General features: G+C 43.0%; 1 long non-coding RNA gene across 1 annotated transcript; it reads right to left on the bottom strand.

The window, feature by feature from the left end:
- Positions 1-205: 205 nt before the first annotated feature.
- On the bottom strand, positions 206-1,508 carry LOC121577317. The gene is made up of 3 exons (XR_006002605.2): positions 1,244-1,508; positions 999-1,145; positions 206-741 (listed from the first exon to the last, which is right to left on the bottom strand). It is a non-coding gene; the product is annotated as an uncharacterized LOC121577317 (long non-coding RNA).
- Between the last annotated feature and the right edge of the window lie 13,756 nt (positions 1,509-15,264).

Below are 15,264 nucleotides of genomic sequence, written 5' to 3'. Positions count from 1 at the left end.
ATTGCATTTCTATTGTTTTGTAACTAATTACAGAATACAGTTCACTGATACACTTCTTCACAATAATTAGTCAAGCCTGAGTCACCTTAGAAGCTTAGACATAAGGGAATGTACATGAAAACAGCATACAGTAAGTGTACTGGACAATTTATTGGTGCCTCTGCATTAGCATTATAAATGACAAAATGTTCAGAATTGTGTGTATTGATCATACATTTATTTGATCATTTACAATAGGCCAGCATAGCTGAAATATTAATCAACATGAACACTAACAAGAAATAAAGGTGAGAAATAATATTGAGACATCATTTGACATAAAAAAACATTCGAGCCAAAAGCCTAATATAGGCACCAGGCTGCCCTACAGTGTGGACCCCATTGATTTGTCCAATTTGTAACACTCATCTCCCGTCCGAATGCTTGACATATCACATAAAAGTGAATTACTTAGGCTTTAGGAAATGCAACCAACTACAGAGATTGTCGGGGATGGGAGCGGGGGAGGAGGGGGACCCATGTACCCCGCTTCAATCAAGCAGGCTTCAGTCACCCACGTGGCTTCAGTCACCCCCAAGATTGAAGAGGGAGACAAATCCAGCTATGGCCTCCTCCTTGTCAGACCTCTCATACTGGGCAGACAGGGATCCTGGGATGGACAGCTTGCACAGCTTCCCCACATACGGCGCTGGATCAAGGGTGACCTCGTTGAAGAGGAGACCAGGAGCCTGTCTACGTTGCCTGTAATGTTTTTGAAAAGGGAAATGTTTGTTAAATGGGTAGTGAATTTAATTTCCTTTTATTTACTGTTCTGAGTTATGATTCTATCAATTGATCTACTCATTCTATAATTTGTTTTCTGGTATTTTTGAAATATTCCATTTTAAATGTGCAATATTTGGTTGTGCACTTTTTTGTGTAACTTTTCAATGTTTGTATTTGGAATTTTGGTGTGCCTGAAATGCTCAATTGATTTGTAATGAATAACTATGACTTACAGTATGTTGGGTCTGTCTTCAAAGGCTTCACAGCATATCCCCCTTCTTTGATCTGTCTTCACAGGCTTCACAGCATATCCCCGTTCTTTGCCTTGGGAAAGCTGATTTTGTATCACAGCATTCCTGCTGCGGTGGTTGCCTAGGAAGCTGTGCAGACAGAGTAGATGTTGAATTTTCAAAAATGTCTGTCATTACAACTTGATAGGAAAGACAAAAGGAGATGGAAAGTAAAATAATTATAATACTTTTCGGTGCAGCCTGTCCACCCGAAATGAAAAGCAGCCACTGCTGTCGGATGTCTTCATTCTTCGGAATACATTTTAATTAACACTATGGCATCCAGTCACAACACAGTGTGCTTTTTCCGGGCATGCTGGTAACTTGCTTGCTAGCTAAAAGTTACAACATAGATGAAAAGGGGTTAGTTACCAGTATCGTTCTGCATGAGCTATCTTACGGTTTGAGCGCATGTGATGACGGTTTTAAGGCATTACATATTTAAATTGGTTAAGATTATAAGACGCTACCATTGGTGTAGAACATTTCCGGCTTTACGTGACGTTGCATGAAGCCGGAAGTAATGCCTGCTTCTTAAATCCAAATGTTTCACATGGGGGGAGGGGACCAGTAACTTTATGATCAACTTTGTCAATGTACCAACTACAGTCATTTTTCATACTTGGGTCAACCTACTATGAACTGGTTTAATCCAAATATCATCCAATTTGAAAAAAATATATATATGATTTTCACTGTTCGGGACCTTTAAACAAACAGCTTAATGTTTGTTTAACCTACTGTAAGGTACGTATATGACTCAACAGGAGATAAATAGTACACCACTCAAGTTTCAACAAGACAACATGCTAACCTGTCAGGCATTTAATATAGATTTAATAATACAGATTTAACATCTTTTTTTAACACAGGCCCATTTTCCCAAAGCATTTATGTGTACATCATAATCTTTTAGTCAATGCCTTTAGACAGACTGACTGAAAGTGCATACTAAACCATCTCAGAGCGCTTGATGCATCTCCTCCTGTAGTGTGGTGTATATACACTGAGTGTGCGAAACATTAGGAACACATACTCTTTCCATGGCATAAACCACGTTTCCATCCACCGTTTTTATGCAAGTAAAGTCATACGGTATAAAAAAAATGTCACGACAACTGTGATGGAAACAGGAAGTTTCAGTACAATTTTTTAAAGATCATTTGTTCATTCGACATGGTGGGATCTTTTTGTGTCTGTAAAAACTATAATGCAATAAATGACGGTGGAAACGCCTTTATGCGCAAATATTGATATAATAACCATCATATCGAAGTAAAGTTGGTGTCACGCGTGACATGGTGTGTGGTCCTCTCACTACGACTTGGGAAACCATGCAGTTTATTAGGCTACAGATTAAATAAATTGAATGCACCAAGTTGAATGCATCATTTTGTAAATCGCTCTGGATAAGAGCGTCTGCTAAATGATGTAAATGTAATGAAGAACTTCACAGGGTGGTGAAAGTGCACGGTATGAGCTTGATGAGCTTTTCCAATAAATGTCGAGGGTTTTATTCTGGTGACATGATGATCGATGCTTGACTGCAGTTTGACCAAAAAAAAATTCTCATCATGTAGACTAACCTACCAGCAGAGCCTATCCGCACTGTATCTGCGAGCGAACATGCCAAGACCAGAGTAGGCACATTTGCTATTTAACGCAATAGTTTGTGACAAAACTATCGGTAGAGTTGAAAATGCGATGGAAACAAATTGAACATTAGATTTTTATTCAGTACATGAAAACTTAAGCGAAAAAGTAAATGTTGTGTGCACTATGTCATCACGTACAGATTTTTATCTGTCAGTTTGGTGGAAACGTACCACTGGTGGGAAAATTTGCATATTTTCTTTTTTCTTTGTGCAGATTTTAGAATATAAACATGAAAATCTGTCTCCAATTGGATAAAAACTAGCCACTGACTGACCAGATTAATCCATGTAAATGCTATGATCCCTTATTGATGTCATCTGTTAAATATACTTCAATCAGTGTAGATGAAGGGGAGGAGACAGGTTAAAGAAGGTTTTTTAAACCTTGAGACAATTGAGACATGGATTGTGTTTGTGTGCCATTCAGAGGGTGGATGGGAAAGACAAAATATTTGTGCCTTTAAACGGGGTATGGTAGTAGGTGCCAGCCAGGCGCAACAGTTTGAGTGTGTCAAGAACTGCAACGCTGCTGAGTATTTTCATACTCAACAGTTTCCCGTGTATCAAGAATGATCCACCACCCAAAAGACGTCCAGCCAACTTGACAGAACTGTGGGAAGCATTGGAGTCAACATGGGCCAGCATCCTTGTGGAACGCTTTCAACACCTTGTAGAGTCCATGCCCTGATGAATTGAGGCTGTTCTGAGGGCAAAAGGGGGTGCAACTCAATATTTGGAAGGTTTTCCTAATGTTTTGTACACTCAGTGTAGATCTCAACACTTTTCATGTTTGAATAGACTCAATTGACTTTTCCTGAAGTTGTATTGCCACGTTGTAATCATCACTGCAGTCAGTTATTCAAAAAACAAATATTTGTGTTGCTCCATGGAAGATCTCGATAAATACTGCTTGCTTGAATCATTAGAGGGTTGCTAATCATCTGCTTGTGGAACACTGCCCCAGGCCATAACAGTACCGATTTGAACCAGAACAACTAAAGATGGGGCTTGTTTCGAGCCGTGCAAGTCAATCTGTTGTTAAATGATGCATGTGATGTTTGGAACAGAGCAGCCTTTTAGGTCGAGCTCCTGTTACATCAAAAACAGAGAGACAACATTGGCCTGGATCATTATGATGAGGTCATTGACCCTCTAAATAATGGCAACACACAAACACACAAATAAATCATCTGGACGGCAAAAATAAAGGTGTTTTGGCTTGCACCTTTACACAGACACATACAGATGGTCCAATATGACAACAGAAGCCTACATTCTTGGAAAAAATGGTTCCAAACGGGTTATTCGGCTGTCCCCATAGAAGAACCCTGTTTGGTTCTATATATAACCCTTTTTGGTTCCAGGTGGTTCTTCAAAGGGGACAGCCGAAGAACCCTTTAAGGTTATAGATAGCAACTTATTTTTCTATGAGTGTAAGAAGCGGGCAGGAGTGTGCCTGGGGGCAGAGACAACTTTATTGTTTTGGAGTCTGATTTAGAATCTGGAGATATATAATCAAACTGAGCTTCAATTACAGTAATCAACTTTTGGATTTTGTTTATAGGTCCTCCCACAGCTCAACCAAGGCTGCTATTATAGCACATTTTGAGGTACCCAGTACGTACAGTGGGGAAAAAAAGTATTTAGTCAGCCACCAATTGTGCAAGGCCTGTAATTTTCATCATAGGTACACGTCAACTATGACAGACAAATTGAGATTTTTTTTCTCCAGAAAATCACATTGTAGGATTTTTTATGAATTTATTTGCAAATTATGGTGGAAAATAAGTATTTGGTCACCTACAAACAAGCAAGATTTCTGGCTCTCACAGACCTGTAACTTATTCTTTAAGAGGCTCCTCTGTCCTCCACTCGTTACCTGTATTAATGGCACCTGTTTGAACTTGTTATCAGTATAAAAGACACCTGTCCACAACCTCAAACAGTCACACTCCAAACTCCACTATGGCCAAGACCAAAGAGCTGTCAAAGGACACCAGAAACAAAATTGTAGACCTGCACCAGGCTGGGAAGACTGAATCTGCAATAGGTAAGCAGCTTGGTTTGAAGAAATCAACTGTGGGAGCAATTATTAGGAAATGGAAGACATACAAGACCACTGATAATCTCCCTCGATCTGGGGCTCCACGCAAGATCTCACCCCGTGGGGTCAAAATGATCACAAGAACGGTGAGCAAAAATTCCAGAACCACACGGGGGGACCTAGTGAATGACCTGCAGAGAGCTGGGACCAAAGTAACAAAGCCTACCATCAGTAACACACTACGCCGCCAGGGACTCAAATCCTGCAGTGCCAGACGTGTCCCCCTGCTTAAGCCAGTACATGTCCAGGCCCGTCTGAAGTTTGCTAGAGTGCATTTGGATGATCCAGAAGAGGATTGGGAGAATGTCATATGGTCAGATGAAACCAAAATAGAACTTTTTGGTAAAAACTCAACTCGTCGTGTTTGGAGGACAAAGAATGCTGAGTTGCATCCAAAGAACACCATACCTACTGTGAAGCATGGGGGTGGAAACATCATGCTTTGGGGCTGTTTTTTCTGCAAAGGGACCAGGACGACTGATCCGTGTAAAGGAAAGAATGAATGGGGCCATGTATCGTGAGATTTTGAGTGAAAACCTCCTTCCATCAGCAAGGGCATTGAAGATGAAATGTGGCTGGGTCTTTCAGCATGACAATGATCCCAAACACACCGCCCGGGCAACGAAGGAGTGGCTTCGTAAGAAGCATTTCAAGGTCCTGGAGTGGCCTAGCCAGTCTCCAGATCTCAACCCCATAGAAAATCTTTGGAGGGAGTTGATAGTCCGTGTTGCCCAGCGACAGCCCCAAAAATCCTACAATGTGATTTTCTGGATTTTTTTTTCTCATTTTGTCTGTCATAGTTGACGTGTACCTATGATGAAAATTACAGGCCTCTCTCATCTTTTTAAGTGGGAGAACTTGCACAATTGGTGGCTGACTAAATACTTTTTTCCCCCACTGTATAGGCTAGATTCAAATAGAGGCAACCTTTGGCTGTATTGACTCATTGTTATCCGTATGTCCTTGGCTTCCCTCCCTGGCATGGCACAATACATCTGGGCGCTCTGGTTTAGTGACATGGCAGGTGTCAAACACAAGACAAAGACAATCTAATATGTCACTCCCCATGACATTCCTAGGTTGTGTGAGGGAAGGTAAACTCTGAGAGACATCAGCCTGGACATTAGTGTGAGTCTCCACCGCAATGCCAGCCACAGCTCTCATTTGTTTGGCTTTGAGAACTTACCTTCAGGAGTGCAGGAGTGTAGGAGTTTGTGTGTGTGTGTGTGTGTGTGTGTGTGCTCGTCTGTGGCACTGAGTCGCTTTCATGTCGACACATTTGTATGAATGTTTGTTCAGAGGTGTCTCTGGAATTTTGGCGTCAAAGGAAAAGGAACTTGTTATGCTATTCTGGTAGCGAGAGAAAACAGACACATCAATGTTGTGACAGACATATTAAATGAACAAATATTCACATTAATTAAATAAAGGTTATCTGAAGAAGCACACAGCAAGAAAGGCCAAGCTGATTTCAGCATCCGCTGGAAAGATCTACTCTAGGCAAGTGGATCCCAACCTTTTCCGCTTACTGTACCACCAGCTGAATGTTGCTCTGCCCGGAGTGCCCCTGAAGTACCCCCTCATGTGAATTATTTTGGTCTCATGAGTCTTCTCAAGTATTCCCTGTGGATAGGCCAAGTACCCCCAGGAGTCCTAGTACCACTGGTTGGGAACCACTGCTCAAGACAACAATCAATTGCCTCTTGAGAATGTACCAGGCTCACACAACTTCTACATTATGGATATGTCACTTTGCTCTCAGATGTAATTTGGGCCATGGGAACCCTCCACTAGTACTTTTCAGTCTGAGACACAGGGAGGTTCTCATGGAGAGGCACATCTTGTCCTATCCCCATAATGGCCACCTGGTAATGAGCCGTGAAACACTAGAGCCCCCAGAGCCCCCAGAGCACCACTCGGCGGCCAGTCGCTCTTGTTTTCCAGTGTTTCTAACACAAAAGGTTTCCCCCAGGAGAGTCATAGATTTCACCATGGTTATTTGCGTCCTTCCGTTAGCAGCGAGGAAATTGAATAATAACAGGAGGAGAGTAGGGAAATCACGGGACTGGCTGACGGATAGACTACCTGTCTGTATGGCTTGGGAGATCCCATCGAAACGGAATGCGTCCACAACTATTTTCAGAACAGGATACTTATCATTATTGAAAATATAAGGTCATTTTGTGAGTGTTTGGGAAGACACGGCAGCCATGTTAATTTCCCAAAGTGCTACCTGGTCATTCATGTGGAAACAGTGGACTCAGTGGGAATATTACAATACGTACAGTATCTTCTTATTCTATTACAGTACTTCCCCCGAAACTCTAGATGATCTCTTAGATTCTTAGAAAATGTGCTAATGCACTCTCTAGATTAATTCCTCCAGTAGCTTTAGTATGTTTATGAGCAGGAGACAGAAGCAGGGGTTACAATAGTACAGTCTCTCTGCTCTGCTCTCCCAGAGGGACTGAGTTCATCGTTTGATGAGGACTCAACCTGGTCTCAGAGCATTTCGTATTATTCTGTACGTAAATCCGAGACGGTCCACTTAGTATGATATGTTACATTTCGTATGGTATGTATTGATTTGTGGACGTCCATCACCCGTTCCATATAAAAATATAAAAATATGCCATTTAGCAGACGCTTTTATCCAAAGCGACTTACAGTCATGCGTGCATACATTTTTTTGTGTATGGGTGGTCCCGGGGATCAAACCCACTACCTTGGCATTACAAGCGCCGTGCTCTACCAGCTGAGCTACAGAGGACCACCCATATGATGTGTTACGAATTACAATTCGTATTATATGTTACAAATTTGCAAAATGTACAATATGTTAGGAATTTGCTAAATGTATGATATGTTACGAAGTCTAGCTAGGTCTCTAATGTTACCCAGCTGGCTAACTTTAGCTAGGCTAGGCGTTAGGGGTTAGGATTAGGGTTAAGTTTAGGAGTTAGGTTAAAGGGTTAAGTTTAGGGTTAGGGGAAGGGTTAGCTAAAAGGGTTAAGGTTAGGGTTAGGGTTAGGGGAAGGGTTAGCTAACATGCTAAGTAGTTGCAAAGTAGATAAAAATTAGTAAGTAGTTGAAAAGTTGCTAATTAGCTAAAATGCTAAAGTTGTCTGTGATGATATTCAATCTTGCAACCTTTAGGTTGTTAGACGTTTGCGTTATATTCATAACATGTTGTATGTTTTGAAAATCCGTAATATATTGTACGTTTTGAAAATTCTTAACTTATAATATGAATTGTAATTCGTAACATATCATACAAAATGGGTGATGGACAGATGGAATCTGTCTCCGCACCACGTGCTCTCACCACTGGTGTCCGCCAGGGCTCAGTTCTAGGGCCTCTCCTATTCTCGCTATACACCAAGTCACTTAGCTCTGTCATATCCTCACATGGCCTCTCCTATCATTGCTACGCAGACAACACACAATTAATCTTCTCCTTTCCCCCTTCTGATAACCAGGTGGCGAATCGCATCTCTGCATGTCTGGCAGACATATCAATGTGGATGACGGATCACCACCTCAAGCTGAACCTCGGCAAGACGGAGCTGCTCTTCCTCCCGGGGAAGGACTGCCCGTTCCATGATCTCGCCATCACGGTTGACAACTCCGTTGTGTCCTCCTCCCAGAGTGCAAAGAGCCTTGGCGTGACCCTGGACAACACCCTGTCGTTCTCCGCTAACATCAAGGCGGTGACCCGATCCTGTAGGTTCATGCTCTACAACATTCGCAGAGTACGACCCTGCCTTACACAGGAAGCAGCACAGGTCCTAATCCAGGCACTTGTCATCTCCCGTCTGGATTACTGCAACTCGCTGTTGGCTGGGCTCCCTGCCTGTGCCATTAAACCCCTACAACTCATCCAGAACGCCGCAGCCCTACTGGTGTTCAACCTTCCCAAGTTCTCTCACGTCACCCCGCTCCTCCGCACACTCCACTGGCTTCCAGTTGAAGCTCGCATCTGCTACAAGACCATGGTGCTTGCTACGGAGCTGTGAGGGGAACGGCACCTCCGTACCTTCAGGCTCTGATCAGTCCCTACACCCAAACGAGGGCATTGCGTTCATCCACCTCTGGCCTGCTGGCCCCCCTACCTCTGCGGAAGCACAGTTCCCACTCAGCCCAGTCAAAACTGTTCGTTGCTCTGGCACCCCAATGGTGGAACAAGCTCCCTCACGACGCCAGGACAGCGGAGTCACTCACCACCTCCCGGAGACACATGAAACCCCACCTCTTTAAGGAATACCTGGGATAGGATAAAGTAATCATTCTACCCCCCCTTACCCCACCCCCCAAATAAATGAAAAAAAAAAAATATATATATATAAAATAAAAAGATTAAAAAATGGTAAAGTGGTTGTCCCACTGGCTATCATAAGGTGAATGCACCAGTTTGTCTGCTAAATGACGAAAATGTAAATGTAGATGTAATGTAACAAAACAATACAGTGGCCTCTTATTTAACATTAGTGGAAATCATAAACTGTTGAGAACAGATATGTGAATTTTGTTTGGCGCCAACCTCTAAACTTTGCCCCAGTAGTGCACTTTGTGATGAAGGTGAGGTCCATCATTCATCAGTTACTGTGTGATGATGAAAACATTCCACCATATCTTTATGGACTGTACAGTCTGGGTATACCTGCCACTATGGGCAGGTTCCGCGGACCCAGATTAAGCCTAGTCCTGGACTACAAATATTCTCAATGGAGAATTTCCATTGAAAGTGCATTTTAGTCCAGGACTAGGCATAATATGGGTCTGGGAAACTGGCCCCAAGTATTCTTAGCTATGGGATTCTGTTTTGTAACTATGGGATTCTGTTTTGTAACTATGGGATTCTGTTTTGTAACTATGGGATTCTAGGAACTCTCATTATTAATGAGATAACCAGAGCTGAGTTCCATGGGCAATACCTTATAATAGACAGGTCATATTGTTGGTAGACCAGTGTCTACACTGTACTTAGATCAGCCACGTAGAGGACATGGTGTACAGTCAGGCCTCAGTGCAGTATTGACACATGGTTATGTACTACCGTGCTGGCTGGTGAGCACTGGGGCTGGTGGTGTCATCGATCTGTGCTATTTCACTGACGTACGTGTTTCTCACATGGTTCTCACATGTTTCTCACAATTCCTAAATGGAAATGATTGGATACAATAACCCCTTGAAATCAGAGGATGTCGTTTTTCACCCGCTTCCCCATATCAGTCCTTCACAGGAATCTCACTGTCTAGGTGGATTAATATGTCATCAGAAAATTCATACCATAATGAGTTTTCTCAGAAAACATCACACAAATTACATTACAGTACTTAAAAATCATTTTTATGAAATGCATAAAGTGCTATGTAATTTCATGGAGGGCAGTTTTGATTAAATGCCACTGAACAACCATAAGAGACCATAACTCAGTACTGGACTTTGTGCTGCTGGCACGCCAAAGGGACCATGCCATGCATTGTCTGAGACAAGAATGTAAAAACAAACAAACAGTGCCTTTGGTCCACAGACATCCCAGCAATGTTTATCCTGCTGCCTGCAGCCTCAGCCTGACAACAATCCTGAGAAGCAGACCTCTGCAAACCTGATGTCTTCTAGGCCTCTTCTATATGTCTGTTGTGTTTATAATGACATGTATCAATCTCAAGGTTGGAGAAGTATAGTATAGTATAGTATTATGAGCTAAAGTAGTGTGTATAGCTCGAACCCATGAACCTTAGAAACGCCAGTTAATCAGAAGGCTACATGCAGACTGGTCAATGGTTAGGCTAACTGTCTCAGCTGTTCCCTTACTACCCTAGTTACTACTATTATGGGAGGTGGTTCGCAGCAGTTAGTGGATGTTTTGACAGGTCGTCATTGTAAATAAAAATGTGTTCTTAATTGACTTACCTGTATAAATAATGGTGAAATACAAAAAATACAAACGTGTGCAATTTTAACCACCCCATGTCTGCCAGTGCTCATCATGGATGCTTTCCACAACAGATATACTCTAAGCAGTTACGTAAACAGCAACCATGAATAACAAGAAGTGCCATCAGAGTGATCATGCATCTTGCTTGATTGTGCATCAGCAACTATAGGGACAAGCATTTACTAGGACAGAGTAGAACAGAATAAAGTAGAATGCAATAGGTATTAGTTCAACATGATTTAGCCCTTTGGTTCTACGGGGGCTAATCTCCCAGATACACAGAAGGACCCTGTCCAGAACATTGAGACAGATGGTCGCCTGGTTGGTACCCACTCAAAGCCTCTTAGAGACTCTTAGGACTGACGCCAATATCCTCTGGACACAAGAAGACCATATTACACTACCAATACGATCTAATTGTGTACAATTTACTGTAATCTCTTAACACTTCATGCTGTCTCGAGTCTTAATGTAATAACTCAAGTACCTCCCTACACAATACGTTTTCTAGGACGAACAATTGCACACCCAAAAAATAAGTTCTGCATCTTGCAGAGGCACACTCCATGGCACGTCTTCTGTTTACTTTTCTGCAGGGCTGCAGTGATGATACACTGATAGTGGAGGACATAGCATGCAGGTGCTTGAAGACACACATACCCACAGCCATACACACAGTGGTGTAGTGGAGGGTAAACACATGCAAACACAGTTTACGCACCTTTTTGCGCTTTACTCACTGCGAACGGCGATCTCAGTTTCCCCATTTTTTTTTTTTAACACTACATCAATGCATAAACACACAGCGCACACAGGCACAACAAAAACAATCTTTGTTCTCATAGCCGCGGGAAGTAGGAAAAGCTAAATAAAAAAATGTAGAATTAAAATAAAAGATTATAATAAAAGTAGTGCACTAGGCCTTTACTGGTATTAGCAGACCGATATAGACATCTGTATCGCGGACCCAAATTATTTTTTTGCATCTTAGCTTTGGCAAAAAAAGGTAGTTTTATATTTAAGAACAGTATCTTGCAGGATTCAATAGTTGGAATTGTAAGAGTTGTTGCCCTGTCCCTTTCTCTGGGATTGTCCTTCTAATGGAATCCAGAAAGAACTAAACCCTGTCCTCAAACATTTACATAAAATGGTGCAAAGTTATGGGCAAAGAGACAAAACATCCACGTCAAATTAAATATTTTTCTTGACCAAATAACATGGAAAACAACCACTTTTTGTGCAGGATTAATTTACCATCCTTACAAACCACTTAATTTAAATGTACATTAGTGTATTGTACATAGGCTGGTCATCTAGGTTTGTACCTGTAGACTTTCCATCACCATGAAGAAAAACAATGCACAATACAGTAATTGAGTACATTGAAACATCAAGTGGTTTGTGTTGATGTGATGATGTGGCTCAGTTGGTAGAGCATGGTGCTTACAATTATAGGGTTGTGGGTTCGATTCCCATGGGGGACCAGTATGAAAATGTATGCACTCACTACTGTAAGTTGCTCTGGATAAGAGTGTTTATGGAAAAGGAACGAATAGACCATTTCAGTTTTCACATAGAAATATGTTGCATTTGGAAAGTATTTCAAGAAACTGGAAGACATACAGTGCATTCGGAATGTATTCAGACCCCTTCCCTTTTTCCACATTTTGTTACTTTACAGCCTGATTAAATTATTGTTTTTCCTCATCAATCTACACACAATACCCCATAATGACAAAGTGAAAACAGTATTTTTTAAAAATCTTTGCAAATGTATATATTAAAAAGAAAATGTATTTACATAAGTATTCAGACCCTTCGCTATGAGACTCGAAATTGAGCTCAGGTGCATCCTGTTTCCATTGATCATCCTTGAGATGTTTCTACAACTTGATTGGAGTCCACCTGTGGTAAATTCAATTGAATGGACATGATTTGGAAAGGCACACACCTGTCTATATAAGGTCCCACGGTTAACAGTGCATGTCAGAGCAAAAACCAAGCCATGAGGTCGAAGGAATTGTCCATAGAGCTCTGAGACAGGATTGTGTCGAGGCACAGATCTGGGGAAGGGTACCAAAACATTTCTGCAGCATTGAAGGTCCCCAAGAACACAGTGACCTCCGTCATTCTTAAATGTAAGAAGTTTGGAACCACCAAGACTCTTCCTAGAGCTGGTCGCCCTGCCAAACTGAGCAATCGGGGGAGAAGGGCCTTGGTCAGGGAGGTGACCAAAAACCCAATGGAGATGGGAGAGCCTTCCAGAAGGACAACCATCTCTGCAGCACACCACCAATCAGGCCTTTATGGTAGAGTGGCCAGACGGAAGCCAATCCTTAGTAAAAGGCACATGACAGCCCGCTTGGAGTTTGCCAAAAGGCATCTAAAGGACTCTCAGACCATGAGAAACAAGATTCTCTGGTCTGATTAAACCAAGATTGAACTCTTTGGCCTGAATGCCAAGCGTTACATCTGGAGGAAACCTGGCACCATCCTGTGGGGATGTTTTTTCAGCGGCAGGGACAGGATTGAGGGAAAGATGAATGGAGCAAAGTACAGAGAGATCCTTGATGAAAACCTGCTCCAGAGCGCTCAGGACCTCACACTGGGGTGAAGGTTCACCTTCCAACAGGACAACGACCCTAAGCACACAGCCAAGACAATGCAGGAGTGGCTTCGGGACAAGTCTCTGAATGTCCTTGAGTGGCCCAGCCAGAGCCCGGACTTGAACCCGATCTAACATCTCTGGAGAGACCTGGAAATAGATGTGAAACAACGCTCCCCATCCAACCTGACAGAGCTTGAGAGGATCTGCAGAGAAGAATGGGAGAAACTCCCCAAATACAGGTGTGCCAAGCTTGTATCGTCATACCCAAGAAGACTCAAGGCTGTAATCGCTGCCAAAGGTGCTTCAACAAAGTACTGAGTAAAGGGTCTGAATACTTATGTAAATGTGATATTTCAGGTTTTTATGTTTAATACATTTGCAAAACTTTCTACAAACGTGTTTTTGCTTTGTCATTATGGGGTATTGTGTGTAGATTGATGAGGAAAAACAATAATTTAATCAATTTTAGAATGAGGCTGTAACGTAACAAAATGTGGAAAAAGTCAAGGGGTCTGAATACTTTCCGAATGCACTGTATATCATGCAAGTATTTTTATATTCCACAAGTATTATCAGATGAACTGTTTTGTACAGATAATTATCAGACTCAAGTTCCAAATGCTGGTTAACATTCAAATACATTTTTCTTTTAAACAAAAGTAGTGCACTGGTCAAAACATATAGATCACAGGAGGTTGGTGGGACTTTAATTGGGGAGGACGGACTTGTGGTGATGGCTGGAGCGGAATTGGTGGAACGGTATCAAATACATCAAGCACATGGTTTCCATGTGTTTGATGCCATTTAATTTTCTCCGTTCCAGCCATTATTATGAGCTGTCCTTGGTGGCAAAGATGGGGAGAGGTCTGTCCGTAATAAAGAGATGCTCTGCTTTTTTGACACCACACTCCACAAAGCAAGTTCTGCAGGCTCTAGTTTTTCCTTATCTTGATTATTGTCATATGGTCAAGTGCTGCAAAGAAAGATCTAGTTAAGCTGCAGCTGGCCCAGAACAGAGTGGCATGTTGTCACGACCGTCTATGAAATAGGACCAAAGCGCAGCGTTGGGAGTGAACATGACTTTAATGTTGACAAAACAAAACACGATCCGTAACGTCCTCAGTACATCGACTGAACATAGAACAAAAACCCACAAACCAACAGTGAAACACAACAGTATATATATGGCTCCCAATCAGAGATAACGAGCCGACAGCTGACACTCGTTACCTCCGATTGGGAGTCATTGACCAATTACCAAAACACAAACAAATGAAACTCACCCATACCCAACACCACCAAAAGAAATACAACCCTGGCTCTAAAATAAAAGTCCATAGAGCCAGAGTGTCACAGTACCCCCCCCTAAAGGTGCGAACTCCGGGCGTACCAGCATACTGTCTAGGGGAGGGTCTGGGTGGGCGTCTGTCCACGGTGGCGGTTCTGCCCCTGGTCGTGCTCCCCATCCCACCTTAGTCACCACCCGCTTCCCTAGCCTCCTCCACATTACCACCCCCCAACTACACCCCACTGGGTTAATGGGCGGCACTGGACTAAGTGGCATCACCGGACTCAGGGGCAGCACCGGACTAAGGGGCAGCACCGGGCTAAGGGGCAGCACCGGGCTAAGGGGCAGCACCGGGCTAAGGGGCAGCACCGGGCTAAGGGGCAGCACCGGGCTAAGGGGCAGCACCGGGCTAAGGGACAGCACCGGGCTAAGGGGCAGCACCGGACTGGCTGGCGGATCCTGGCTGGCTGGCTCTGGCGGATCCTGGCTGGCTGGCGGATCCGGGCTGGACGGCTCTGGCGGATCCCGGCTGGACAGCTCTGGCGGATCCTGGCTGGACGGCTCTGGCGGATCCCGGCTGGACGGCTCATGGCTGGCTGACGGATCTGGCTGC

This window comes from Coregonus clupeaformis, chromosome 11 (genome assembly GCF_020615455.1).
Source record: "Coregonus clupeaformis isolate EN_2021a chromosome 11, ASM2061545v1, whole genome shotgun sequence".
NCBI classification, from domain to species: domain Eukaryota; kingdom Metazoa; phylum Chordata; class Actinopteri; order Salmoniformes; family Salmonidae; genus Coregonus; species Coregonus clupeaformis.
The sequence above is the reverse complement of the archived record's forward strand: the minus strand, read 5'-3'. Positions and strand labels throughout refer to the sequence as shown.